At 43.4% G+C, this 13,623-nt stretch overlaps 1 protein-coding gene across 10 annotated transcripts in view; it reads right to left on the bottom strand.

The window, feature by feature from the left end:
* RECK (reversion inducing cysteine rich protein with kazal motifs) overlaps positions 1-13,623 on the bottom strand; it is a 1,668,523-nt gene that overhangs the window by 532,873 nt on the left and 1,122,027 nt on the right. The gene's annotated exons all lie outside the window — the stretch shown is intronic.

The following is a 13,623-nucleotide window of genomic DNA, read 5'->3' as shown; positions in this document are numbered from 1 at the left end:
ACACAGGGTGAGGGAATCACAATATTAAGACTTTATTGGATCCCCAAAATATTAACGGCACATAACACATAACCAGCAAAACACACACATGTAACAGGCAACAGAGTCTCACCCTTCCGCTGGCTCACCAGGGATTTAGAATGTCCATGCCTCAGAGGTTCCAGGGCTATTTACTCCAATCCAGCAGCACCCCGCTTTCGGCGGGCACCCACTGAGAAAGGAATAACGCCAGATTTAGGAAGCTGGCTGAGGTCTGCAAAGTCTGTACCAGGTGACTGGATTGTCCCAACCTGGGTTTCCTCCTTAAGTAGTCTCTGGTTTGAAGTCATGTAGCCAAGTGTTCCTCTAGTCGGAGCCAAAGTCCCTAGACCGAGTCCACAAGGTATCCTGGTTCTGATCCTCTAGCCAGCTCCTAAGAGCTTAGACTGGATCATGCAAAAACCATCAACAACTGGTGACTTAAAGAAGTCCCTTATTATAGCCATAGCCTTCCCTTTGGATACACTGTGCCCTTATCGCATTGGTTGTCCAAGATTGCTTCTCTTATTGGATGAATTTCAAGCTGCATGGATAATGTTCATTTAAATGATGTGGATAGAAAGACTGAGGATATCTACATGAAGTCTGCAAGTCACAGACTAGACAATGGCCACTAAGGTAATTTACATTAGATTAGCAATACACAACTATATTACGATGATTGCTCGGAAAGGTCTGGAGAAACAATAGTTTAGCAAAACATGAGTTACATAGTAACATAGTTTGTAAGGCGTAAGGAAGACATTATGTCCATCTAGTTCAGCCTATTTTTAGTGCAGCTGTTCTGCAGTGTTGAACCAGGGGAAAGTAAAACCCACAGAGTAGGAGCCAATTTTCTTCATAGGGAAAAATATTCTTTCCCGACTCCTAATCTAGGTCCACTATCTACCTGTAATATTATGTTATTCATAACCTTCTATACTGTTGCTTTCAAAAAAAGCATCCATTCCTCTCTTAAACTCATTCATTGAGTTGGCCATCACCACTTCCCCAGGAAGAGAGTTCCAGAGCCTCACTGCTCTTACCGTGAAGAACCCTCTTCTATGCTGATGTAGAAATTTTCTTTCCTCCAATCGAAGAGAATGCCCCCTTGTTCTTGTCACAGTCCTTGGTAAAAACAGATCATGGGAGAGATCTCTGTACTGCCCTCTGATATACTTGTACATATTTATTAGGTCTCCCCTAAGTCTTCTCTTTTCTAGAGTAAATAGACCTAATTTTGATAATGTTTCTGGGTATTGTAATGCACCCACTCCACTTATTATTTTAGTTGCCCGCCTCTGAACCCTTTCAAGTTCAGTAATGTCTTTCTTGAGCATCGGCGCCCAAAATTGCACACAATACTCCAAGTGTGGTCTGACGAGTGATTTGTACAGAGGGAGAATGATGTTTTCATCTCGTGCCCCCAGACCTCTTCTGATACATCCCATGACCCTATTTGCTTTGGTGGCAGCTGCCTGACACTGGGCACTCCAATTTAGCTTCTTATTGACTAAGATGCCTAAGTCTTTTTCCATGTCTGATTTCCCCAGCAGTTTCCCATTTAGTAAGTAATCGTAGCATCTGTTTCTCCTTCCCATGTGCATAACCTTACATTTATCAGTGTTAAACCTCATTTGCCATTTTTCAGCCCAATTCTCCAATTTACTCACATCCATCTGTAGTTGCAAGCTGTCCTCCTTTGTGTTAACTACGTTACATAGTTTTGTATCATCTGCAAATACTGATATTTTCCTCTGTAAGCCATCCACCAGATCATTAATAAATATATTAAAAAGTAGAGGTCCCAGTACAGACCCCTGTGGTACCCCACTAGTAACCCTGGCCCAATCTGAGAATGCACCATTAATAACCACTCTTTGTTTTCGATCACTAAGCCAGCTACCTACCCATCTACACACATTTTCCCCGAGCCCAAGCTTTCTCATTTTACTTATCAATCTTTTATGTGGGACAGTGTCAAATGCTTTACTAAAGTCAAGATAAATGACATCCAATGATTCTCCTCGGTCTATGTGAGAGCTTACATCCTCATAGAAGCTGATCAGGTTAGTTTGACAGGAGCGATCCTTCATAAATCCATGCTGATATGGAGTTAAACATTTATTAACATTGAGACATTCCATAATAGTATCCCTTAAAAACCCTTTAAACATTATACCCACAACAGATGTTAAGCTTACCGGCCTATAGTTTCCAGGTTCCCTTTTAGGTCCCTTTTTGAATATTGGTACCAGATTTGCTTGCCGCCAATCCAGTGGAACAGACCCAGTTTCTATAGAGTCTTTAAATATAAGGAATAGAGGCCTGTCTAGCACATTACTTAACTCCCTTAATACGTGAATGCCATCAGGGCCTGGTGATTTGTCAATTTTAATGTTACTAAGTCGGTTATGCACTTCTTCCTGGGTTAGGCAGGTCATACTTAATGGGGCATTTACATGATCACTCTGCATTTCCCCGGCATATGCTTTTCCTGTGTGAACACAGTTGAGAAAAAATCATTTAAAACATTTGCTTTTCCCACATCGCTCTCTATGATTTTACCCTCATTGTTCTTTAAAGAGCCGACACCATCAATTTTAATCTTTTTGCTGTTTATATAATTAAAGAATAGTTTGGGATTTGTTTGGCTTTCCTTAGCAAAGTGTCTCTCAGTTTCTACTTTTGCTATATGTATTTGTTTTTTACACATTTTATTTTTTTCTCTATATCTTTTTCATGCTTCTTCGCTTCCATCTTGTTTTAGCTTCTTAAATTCCTTGTTCTTATTATTTATTGCCCCTTTTACATCCTTATTTAGCCACATTGGTTTTCTCCTGTTCCTAGGCCTTTTATTTCCGAACGGTATAGCTCGGTCACAGTGGGTGTTTAATACGGATTTAAAAATTTCCCATTTATTTTCTGTGCTCCTAGTTTTGAGGACATTGTCCCAATCAATTCGGCGAAGGTCTTCTCTAAGCTGATCAAACTTTGCTTTCCTGAAATTCAGCGTTTTTGTAACCCCCCTCCAAGGCACCTTACTGAAGGACAAGTGGAATTGTATTATATTGTGGTCACTATTCCCTAGGTGCCCATCCACTTGTACGTCTGTTATTCTATCTGGCTTGTTGCTTAAAATTAAGTCCAGAAGGGCTGTCCCTCTAGTTGGGCCCGGCACAAGTTGGGACAGATAATTATCCTTGATTACTGACAGAAAACGGTTTTTTTTCTGAGATACGCAGGTTTCAGTTTCCCAGTCTATATCGGGGTAGTTGAAATCCCCCATAATAATCACCTCATTTGTGATTTGCTGCTTTGTCTATTTGTTTCAATAAAACATTTTCAGTGGTTTCTGTTATATTTGGTGGCTTATAACAAACCCCTATGAGGATTTTATTATTAGTTTTCCCTCCTTGTATCTCCACCCATAGAGACTCCACTGCTTCATTTCCCTATTGTATATCTTCTCTTAGTCTGGGCTTTAAACTGGACTTTATATATAGACAGACTCCACCCCCTTTCCTGTTTTTACGATCCCTCCTAAACAATTCATATCCTTTCAGGTTAGCTGCCCAGTCATAAGTGTCATCTAACCATGTCTCAGTTATTCCTACTATGTTGTATTTTTCCTCATACATTACCAGCTCCAGTTCCTCCATCTTATTGGTCAGGCTTCTTGCATTGGTCAGCATGCAGGAAAGAAGTTTTGCTCCCCTTTTCTTAGCTTCCTTCTGAGTAACCTGTCTTGGGTCCTCTTTACAGCATCTAGTATCCTTGATTAGTTTGTCCTTCTGCTGCATGTTCTTGTCTGCTGTATTTTCTCCCATCCCCTCTTCTTCTAGTTTAAAGCTCTCCTGATGAGTGTGGCAAGCCGTCTGGCGAATGTGTGTTTCCCAGGTTTTGTGAGGTGTATCCCGTCTCTTGCGAGAAGTCCATCATAGAGGTAATTCACTCCATGGTCCAAGAATCCAAATCCTTGCTGCCTGCACCATCGTCGGAGCCAGTTGTTCACCTCTAGTATCCTATTCCATCTTCTTACGCCATTACCATCGACTGGGAGGAATAATGAAAAAACAACCTGTACGTTCCATTCCTTTATTTTCTTTCCCAGAATTTCAAAGTCTTCGCAAATAGTTGGTAGGTCATTCCTTGCCATGTCATTTGTGCCTACATGTATCAATAGGAATGGGTAGTCGTCCTTGGATCCGAGGATATTTGGTATCCTGTTGGCCACATCCTTTATTTTTGCTCCTGGGAGGCAGCATACTTCTCGTGCTGTTATGTCCGGCCTGCAGTGCCTCCGTGCCTCTTAGTAGTGAGTCGCCCAAAACTACCACTCTTCTTTTCTTTCTGGACGCACTGCTTGTTGATCCTGAGTATTTTTGAGTGTCTTTTCTTTCTGCTTTTGTTGACAAATTAACTTCTTTTGTTGATAGTGTGTCTTCTCTTGTAGAGACGGTATCATCCTGAGCTGTGCCATTTTCATTCTCCAGCACGAGGGATCCATATTGGTTGCTAAGCTGTGTGGGTGGTGTCGACCACTTGATCCACTGGCTTCTTTTGGTCACATGTGTCCACTTTTCAGCCTCTGTATCTGTTCTGAAGCTTTTTTCACTTTCCGTATCCTGAATTGTTGCTTCTGCTTCGTCCAAGAAGTCTTCATGTTCTTTAATTAGCTTCAGCTATTCTTTCTTCCAGTCCCTTCACCTTTTCCTCTAAGAGGGAACAAGTTTGCATTTTTGACAGTTGAAGTTGGATTCTTGGTGCGGCAGATCCGTAAACATGTGGCATGTGTTGCAGGTGACCATGTAGATTTTCTTCTCTTCCATATTGCTTGATGCAGTGTATGATGGGTGGAAAGCGGTTTTGCGATGTCCTGAAACAGCGAGACCCGGCAAGTCCCAGCAATTGATTAGCTTAAGGCGACTCTTCTCCTCTTCCCAGAATGCACTGGAAATATGCAGATGAGCTTCCTGGTTCTCTAATCCCTGGTTTTGCGATGTCCTGAAACAGCGAGACCCGGCAAGTCCCAGCAATCGAGTAGCTTAAGGCGACTCTTCTCCTCTTCCCAGAATGCACTGGAAATATGCAGATGAGATTCCTGGTTCTCTAATCCCTGGTTTTGCGATGTCCTGAAACAGCGAGACCCGGCAAGTCCCAGCAATCGATTAGCTTAAGGCGACTCTTCTCCTCTTCCCAGAATGCACTGGAAATATGCAGATGAGCTTCCTGCTTCTCCAATCCCTGGTTTTGCGATGTCCTGAAACAGCGAGACCCGGCAAGTCCCAGCAATCGATTAGCTTAAGGCGACTCTTCTCCTCTTCCCAGAATGCACTGGAAATATGCAGATGAGCTTCCTGCTTCTCCAATCCCTGGTTTTGCGATGTCCTGAAACAGCGAGACCCGGCAAGTCCCAGCAATCGATTAGTTTAAGGCGACTCTTCTCCTCTTCCCAGAATGCACTGGAAATATGCAGATGAGCTTCCTGCTTCTCCAATCCCTGGGAAGAACAATACGTCTGGCTGAATTTTAAGAAACTTTAACCCATGCTAGGCATTGGGTGTCCATGTCGTCACACTGGAGACATATATACATCACATGAGTGGCTGGGGGCATATATACATCACAGGAAGGGCTGGGGCTTGGACAGCATGGGGGGCACAGACAGCACTAGAGGGCACACAGACAGCACTAAGGGGTGGGCACAGAGACAGCACTGGGGGGGGCACAGACAGCACTGGGAGGGTACAGACAGCACTGGGGGGGGCAGGAGTCACACAGCACTGGGGAGGTAGGAGTCACACAGCCCGGGGAGGCATGCATCACACAGCACCAGGAGGCATGCACAGCAGGGAGGCAGGACTCACACAGCACAAGGAGGCATGCACAGCATTAAAGCAAAACTCGCACAGCATGGGGAGGCATGCACAGCAGGGAGACAGGAGTCAAACAGCACTGAAAGGCAGGCATGCACATAAGGAAGCAAGAGTCACACAGCTTGGGGAGACATGCACAGCAGGGAGGCAGGAGTCACACAGTATGGGAAGGCAGGACTCACACAGCACAGGGAGGCATGCACAGCAGGGAAGCAGGGCTCACACAGCACGGGGATGCATGCACAGCAGGGAAGGACTCACACAACCCTGTGAGGCATGCAGAGCAGTAAGGCATAAGTCACACAGCATAGGTAGATATGTACAGCAGTGAAGCAAGACTCACACAGCCCGGTGAGGCATGCACAGCATGGAAGCAGGACTCACACAGCATGGTAGGCATGCACAGCTTGGAGGCAGGAGTAAGATAGCACGTACAGCAGGGAAACCAGTAAAGCTGCTGCTCCTCTTCTTCTGTGCGACAGGAGCACAGCGCATCTCACGCTTACCCCGCCCACAAAGTACATCGTAAGCACGCTGGTAAAGGCCAGTGTGCTAAGTGCCTAATGCTATGCACACCACATTTTGTGATTTAAAGGGCCGACAGCCGACAAGACCGTGGCTGCCGCCAAAGTAGTGCAGTCATCGGGAATGTGCCAAGAGGCCGCATAAAAAGTAATCGTGGGCCGAATACGGCCCGTGGGGCGGAGGTCCCACCCCTGTAATAGATAGATATTAATTAGCGGTCAAAGCTGACATTCATAATTAATATTCTGAGCTCCCCTTTATCATTGATGGTCTTGCCTCTTTATCAAATAATAAGCCAGGGGACATCACTGGGAAATATTTAATTATTAGTTGTATTTATCTTCATGAATAAAATATGTATTTACAAAATTTTTAGACCACTTTCTGATTTTGTGAATATCCATTTAAATAGTTATGACAAGAAATGAGCGAACCTCTCTAGGCTTGGTTCGCCGAACCAAACATATGATACATTCGCTGAACCATTCGCCGAACCGAATCCGAATCTTTTCGAACCCCATTGGATATAATGGGAGACGAAATGTAAGGCAGAGAAAACAAGTATAGAGAGGTTGAAAAGATTGCAAAAATATGTTTTAGAGTGCAGCACCATTGTTTTGGCATAGCCTCCTATGCTATTAACAGAAGGTTAACAGAATATAGAGGTGGATGAGAGACTCCTGCAAGTACAGACAAGACACATCTTGGGGCCCCATCTTGGAGTCTAAAGATTTAAAAACATTTCTACAGATAGCAGGACAGTGGCATCAATTGCTCCCCCCTCCCCATTTTCCCCATAGTGTCTTTGCACAGAAGGAAAGTATGATCCATGCAACACACAGGATATGGCCTGGCATGTTCATTTTAAATAGTGAGCCCACAGCGACTGTGCATTCTGCATCAGCGCATCCAGGCAGTGCCTTAGAAATTTCTGTACAACCAAGTTGTACCAAGCATTTCTGCCCTTGCATACACATATGAATGAAGACTCCATGTGGGAATTGCCAATGTAACCTCCTCGGCTTCTTCCTCCTCATCTGCTGAGCTACACAGCTACGTGCCTTCTGGATTCATACCAAGTGAGATCTACAACTTTATTACCAGGCTCTATGTTGTTCCATTTCTCCTCTTCCTGACCTGACATCACAGGACAGTACGCATGCGCCTCAGGTATCTGAGTCTCATCATCATCACCTCCACCAGTTGATGAGGGTCGAGTTCCTGCTGGGACCCTGCTTTGTCCGGCCCAGGATCCCACTCACAAAAGGTTTTGGGCATCGGTGCAGATGTTTTCCTCCTCAAGAGTCTGGGAATCTTTGGAATGGACTTGTGATGCCCATGGGATACAATGTGTGAACAGCTCTTGAGACTTGCCCATGTGTGGTTTCCCCACAGTCAGTTTGCCGGTTAGAGATTTGTGACTTGGGTGGAAGCATGTGTAATAGTGGTGGTACCTCTGAGGAATGAACTGTGTGTGATGTTGAGGTGCAGGAAGAGGAGGAGAAGCCACTTGATGCAGCGCTTGCCATCTATTCAAGCACCTGCTGTTTATCAGCCGCATTTTAAAGCTGCAGCGATGTGCGGCTGCCAAAAAAATCTAGTGGAGTAAGCTGTATAGTAACAGAAGTTGTTCTCATTTCTCTTGGGATAGGATGAGCCGGCATTTTCTCACTAGACCTTTGACTAACAGAACTTCCCACATCTACACCTCCAACACCCCGCCTATTCCCCCTTCCACAACACCCTTGTCATGATCTACCACTCATGGTTGATGTACCCTTTTCAAACAGATGTTTCACAAACCTATGCCCACACTTGTCATTCACCTGACACAAAAAATTAATTGTTTCCTGCCTGAGTTGGCAATATTGTGAAGGCACTAAAAAGTACCACTAACTGCAAATGTGATTCACTGCATAATTTGGAGCAGAAAAGGAAAAAGTGCCAAAAAGACCTTTTTAGCTTGTTTAATAGCAAGTTTTCAGCAGGCACTAATAAGAATACCTATAAATGTATAATCACTGTGTAATTTTGAGCAAGCAATTAGAATTGCCAAGAACAGCGTTTTAGCTAGTTGCCTAGAAAATGTACAGCAGGCCAGGCATGGCTAACAAGCAATACCTATAAATGTGTTTGCGTAATTTTGAGCAGGTACTTAAAATTGGCAATAACTACTTTTTAAATACTTCCCTTGCAACTTTTTAGGCCACACATGGCTAACTAGCAATACCTATAAATGTGTTTGCATAATTTTTCAGTAGACAATTAAAATTGTCAAGAACCACTTTTTACATACTTCCCTAGCAACTTTGTAGGCCACTCACGGTTAACTTGCAATAGCTATAAACCTGTTTGCATACATGCAGGCAGTAATATCTAGCAATACTTATTTACATGCTTCACTGGCAACTCTTTAGCACTACAAGTACCAATCTAAATTTTGATGAAGAAATCTGACGATTTGTGGCACACACACACACACACACACCTTTCCCTATACTGCATGTTCCTATTCGAAACTATCGCTTTCCTATCTGTTTCAACTACCTAGCATTAAATCCCTAATTAAGCTCACTGTCTGGCAGCACTTCACATTCACAAAATGGCACCGATGCAACATGTTCACAATATATATGCACAAGGACGTGACTTAGGCAGCCAGTCACAGAAGCCCTTCTGTATGAACCTTGTGGATGTTAGCTGTGCCGTGATTGCCTGCAGCAACACTAAAAAAAATAAAGTAAAAAAAAAAAAAATGGCGCGCCATAAACCTTCTCCTGGTCAAGAGTCCCCACCTGTTCCACTGATTTTACACATCTCCACATCAGACAGCAACACAATCCTATACAAAAGCATAAAATGCTATTTAAAAAAAACATTTTTGGAAACGTGGCCAGTGTTTGGGGGCAAAAACGAACATTATCAACTTTTCGGAAAGGTTTTTGGGGTTGCTGAGCCCGAACAAACAAGCTAAGGCTCCTAGCAAATTTGAAATTGGCAAACCTTTACCAAACATGTTCACTCATCTCTAGTTATGACTCAGAATATCATGACCAATAGCTGGAAACACCAGGAACCTTAAAGACTCTCTTAAAGGCTCCTTTAAAGTAACCAGAAATCTAATCAGAATCCAGCAGTCTGGCACTGAGGTCACTTCTGGCAGTTCAACGGTATCCTCAGTGTGAACTGTCAGAAGTGACCTCGGGTGAACTCAGTGCCAGACTGTTGGACTGTGTTGAGGGTGAGTGTAGCAATCTGACAGTGCGGCACTGAGTTCACATCTGGTGGCTCACACAGAAAGTACCGTGATAACTGTCAGAAGTGATCTCAGTGTTGGCCTGTCAGACTGCATGTCACGGGGGCAGCGCAGTCTGACAGTCCGGCACTAAGTTAATCTGAGGTCTAGCAGCTCCCATGCTGCTCTCAGTGTCTCCCGGTGAGTGGTCACATGTTCTAATGTCACCGCTCACTGTGGCCCTCAGATGTAGCAGAGCCGGGATCATTGTGGGACGTCATGTGGATCACGTCGCATCTGCAGGGAGTGTTTTGGGGGTTAATAAACTGGTGAAAAATGGTGTTTTTTTTATTTAAAATAAAGGATTTTTGTGTGTTTATGTTATTTTTCTTTTTACTTACAGGGCTGGTAATGGGGGTCTCAGACACTTCTCCATTACCAATCCAGGGCTTAATGGCAGCTGTGATTTTTGACAAATCACAGCACAGCTGACATCAACTCCACTGCACGAGAGTAATCAGGATGAGCCAGAAAAAGTGCTATAATTGGCACATCTAATGGATGCTCCAATTGTGGGGTGGCTGCTATTTTTAGGCTAAAGAGGGCCCAATACCCATGGACCTTCCCAGCCTAAGAACATCAGTCCCCAGCTGTCTACTTTATCTGCGATAGTTTTCACACAAATAGGTGTGGTACCGCACATCATTTTTTTTTTTCACTGCCAATCACAGTAATGCAAATAGCAAAGATGGCTACAGCATTAATTAATGTGATTGGCAGGCAATCCACACATGTTTAGTGGCTGAAAATCAGGACTCAAAACTAATGAGGCGAATAGCAAAATATTCAAAGAGTAACAAATATCCAAAATACCTTAATATTCGTGTGAGTAACAGATAGTGCTGAATATTTCACTACTCGATACATATTATAAAATATATCATTATTTATCATGCATGAAGGATGCTGTAAAAAATGAAAAACACAATGCCAGAATTGTAATATTTTGTTTTTTCTCTTTGCACAAAAAAATTATTAAAAAGTGATAAAAAAAAAAGCACCGTGTAACTAAAAATGGCACCAGTGTAATCCACAATTTGTCAAAAAAAACCAACCTTTCTAATAGCTCTGTTTATGGAAAAGGAAAAGTTATGGGTTTAATAATATGGTGACCAAAAAATATTAAATAAATAATAGGCCAAGATAACTCCAGAGACCTGTGCCAGCCTGATCAGGTCTTATAAAAGACGATTATTAGCTGTAATTGCAAACAAGGGTTATTCCACAAAATATTAAACCTAGGGGTTGAATAATAATTGACCCACACTTTTATGTTGAAAATTTATTAAAATTTAACTAAGCAACATAACTTGTTGGTTTGTAAGATTTATGCATCTGTTAATAAATCCTGCTCTTGTTTGAAGTTTGCAGGCTCTAACTTATTTGCATCTTATCAAACCTGCTAAATCTGCAGGGGGTTGAATACTACTTGTAGGCACTGTATATATACACAGTTTATCACAAAAGTGAATACACCCCTTACATTTTTGGAAGTATTTTATTATATATTTTTAAAGGGACAACACTGAAGATACAGTATGACACTTTGATACAATGTTAAGTAGTCAGTGTACATCTTGTATAATATTGTAAATTTGGTGTGCCCTCTAAATAGCTCAACACACAGCCATTAATGTCTAATCCACTGGCAACAAAGTCAGTACCCCCTAAATGAAAATGTCCAAATTGTGCCCTATTAGCCATTTTTACTTCCTGGTGTCATGTAACTCATCAGTGTTACAAGGTCTAAGATGTGAATGGGGAGCAAGTGTGCTAAATTTGGTGTTATCACTTACACACTCTTTCATACTGGTCACTGGAAATTCAACATGGCATCTCATGGCAAAGAATTCTCTTAGGATCTTATAAAAAGAATTGTTGCTCTACATAAAGATGGCCTCAGCTGTAAGAAGATTGCCATCATCCTGAGACTGAGTTGCAGCACAATGGCCAAGACCATACAGCGTTTTAACAAGACAAGTTACACTCAGAACAGACCTCCCCATGGTTGACCAAAGAAGTTGATTGCACCTGCTCAGTGTCATATCCAGATGTTGTCTTTTCAAAATAGATGTATGAGTGCTGCCAGCATTGCTGCAGATGTTAAAGGGATGGGGGTCAGCCAGTCAATGCACAGACCATATGCCGCAAAGTGTATCAAATTGGTCAGCATGGCTGTCATCCTAGAAGATAGCCTGTACAAAAGATGATGCACAAGAAGGCTCGCAAACAGTTTTCTGTCATCAATCTGTGGTCTAACGCATCACAAACCATCTCAAATGGCTTGAGTTCAGGTGACTGTGGAGGCTTCTTTATCTGTCATACACAAACGAGTAGCAAATGTTTTGATCGTTTGCTTTTCTGGCTCCGTCTCTCACCATCCACTACAGCTTTGAACATGAGACTACCATCATTTTATAAACAATCATCTTAACTATCTAGTATATAAATTTGACTTGCAACTATTCAGCATATGATTAGTCATGCAGATTCTTGTCATTTCACTGCATTGTTACAATTTTGCGCCTAAAAATCAAAGTTTGAAATTTTATTATTTTGTTAGTATTTTGTAAATCCACCTTTGGCCATTTCAACACTGGCTGAATCCTTCTGGGGATGCTCAGATTTAAGCATGTTTCAACTAAAATCTGATTCCAGTTATCGTATTTTTCGGAATAAAAGATGCCCTTTTCCTCCCAAAAATTTGGGACGAAAATGAGGGGTGCATCTTAACATTCGAATATACCGTAGCTTACCGGGAGGTGAATTGGCGGAGGGCTGACTGTGCGGCTCTGTGTGCGGCTGGCAGGGTGCCTGTCAGTGCATGCGGGTGGCCGGGTGCCTGTCGGTGCCGGTGGTCAGCTGTCTCGCTGTCCCAGCAGCTGGCTGCCTCTCTGTGTGGGTGGGCGGGTGGCTGTGTGGACTGCGGTGGCTGTACGTCGAGTTTCTTAGTCTGTCCGCAGTCCCGGCTTCAAGTGATGGCACCGGGAGTCAGCGCGTGCTCAGATGGAGCTCTTGGATGAGAGCTCCGTCTGCGCACGCGCCGCTTCAGGCACCAATTCTTTGAAGCCCGGACCGTGGACAGGCTGGGACACTCGCCACATCGGCCTGCTCCACCACACAACTACCGCAGCTTCCGCTGCCACAAATGTCCCGCCGCTGCCACCACTGACCTGCGACCGCCGCTGCCACCACCGACCCGCCGCTGCCAATGCCACCTCTAACCCGCCGCTGCCACCACTGAGCTGCCATCGCCACCACTGACCTGCTGCCACTGGCAGCACAGCCTCTGCCTCCTGTGACCCCCGCTCCACCACCCTGCCGCCCCCTCCGGTAAGAACACCTGACTATAAGACGGACCCCATTTTTTTTATCTCTAAATTTGGGGTGCGTCTTTTAATCCGGTGTGTCTTATAAAACGAAAAATATGGTATCTTCTGCACGTTCAGATTGTGCATAATCACTGACTCACTTGGATATGTATACAGCTTTTTCTTCAACTCTATCCACAAATATTCGATTGGGTTGAGGTCTGGAGACTGTGGGGGCTAATTCAGCAGTTCTACTTCATTGTCATTGAACCATTTCTTTGCCAATCTCAATGTATGCTTTGGGTCATTGTCCTGCTGGAACACTACATCGATCTTTGCAAACCCATAGTACTCGAGTATACAAGGTAGGATACTCACATATAGATCACCATCGATCCTGATCAAGCATCCAATGCCTTTGGCTATGAAACAACCCCATATCATTAGGATTTGCCCACGAAAGTAACAGTTCCTTCAATTTCTCAGTCCTTTAACCCTTTTTTCTCTCGTTTCTTTCAGACCCATTTACATCCATCAGACGCTAATCTATTGACTTTCGTCTCATCACTTCAAACCAACAGTTTCTAATCTTCAA

The sequence above is a fragment of the Anomaloglossus baeobatrachus genome, chromosome 6, assembly GCF_048569485.1.
Source record: "Anomaloglossus baeobatrachus isolate aAnoBae1 chromosome 6, aAnoBae1.hap1, whole genome shotgun sequence".
Classification (NCBI taxonomy): domain Eukaryota; kingdom Metazoa; phylum Chordata; class Amphibia; order Anura; family Aromobatidae; genus Anomaloglossus; species Anomaloglossus baeobatrachus.
The sequence above is the reverse complement of the archived record's forward strand: the minus strand, read 5'-3'. Positions and strand labels throughout refer to the sequence as shown.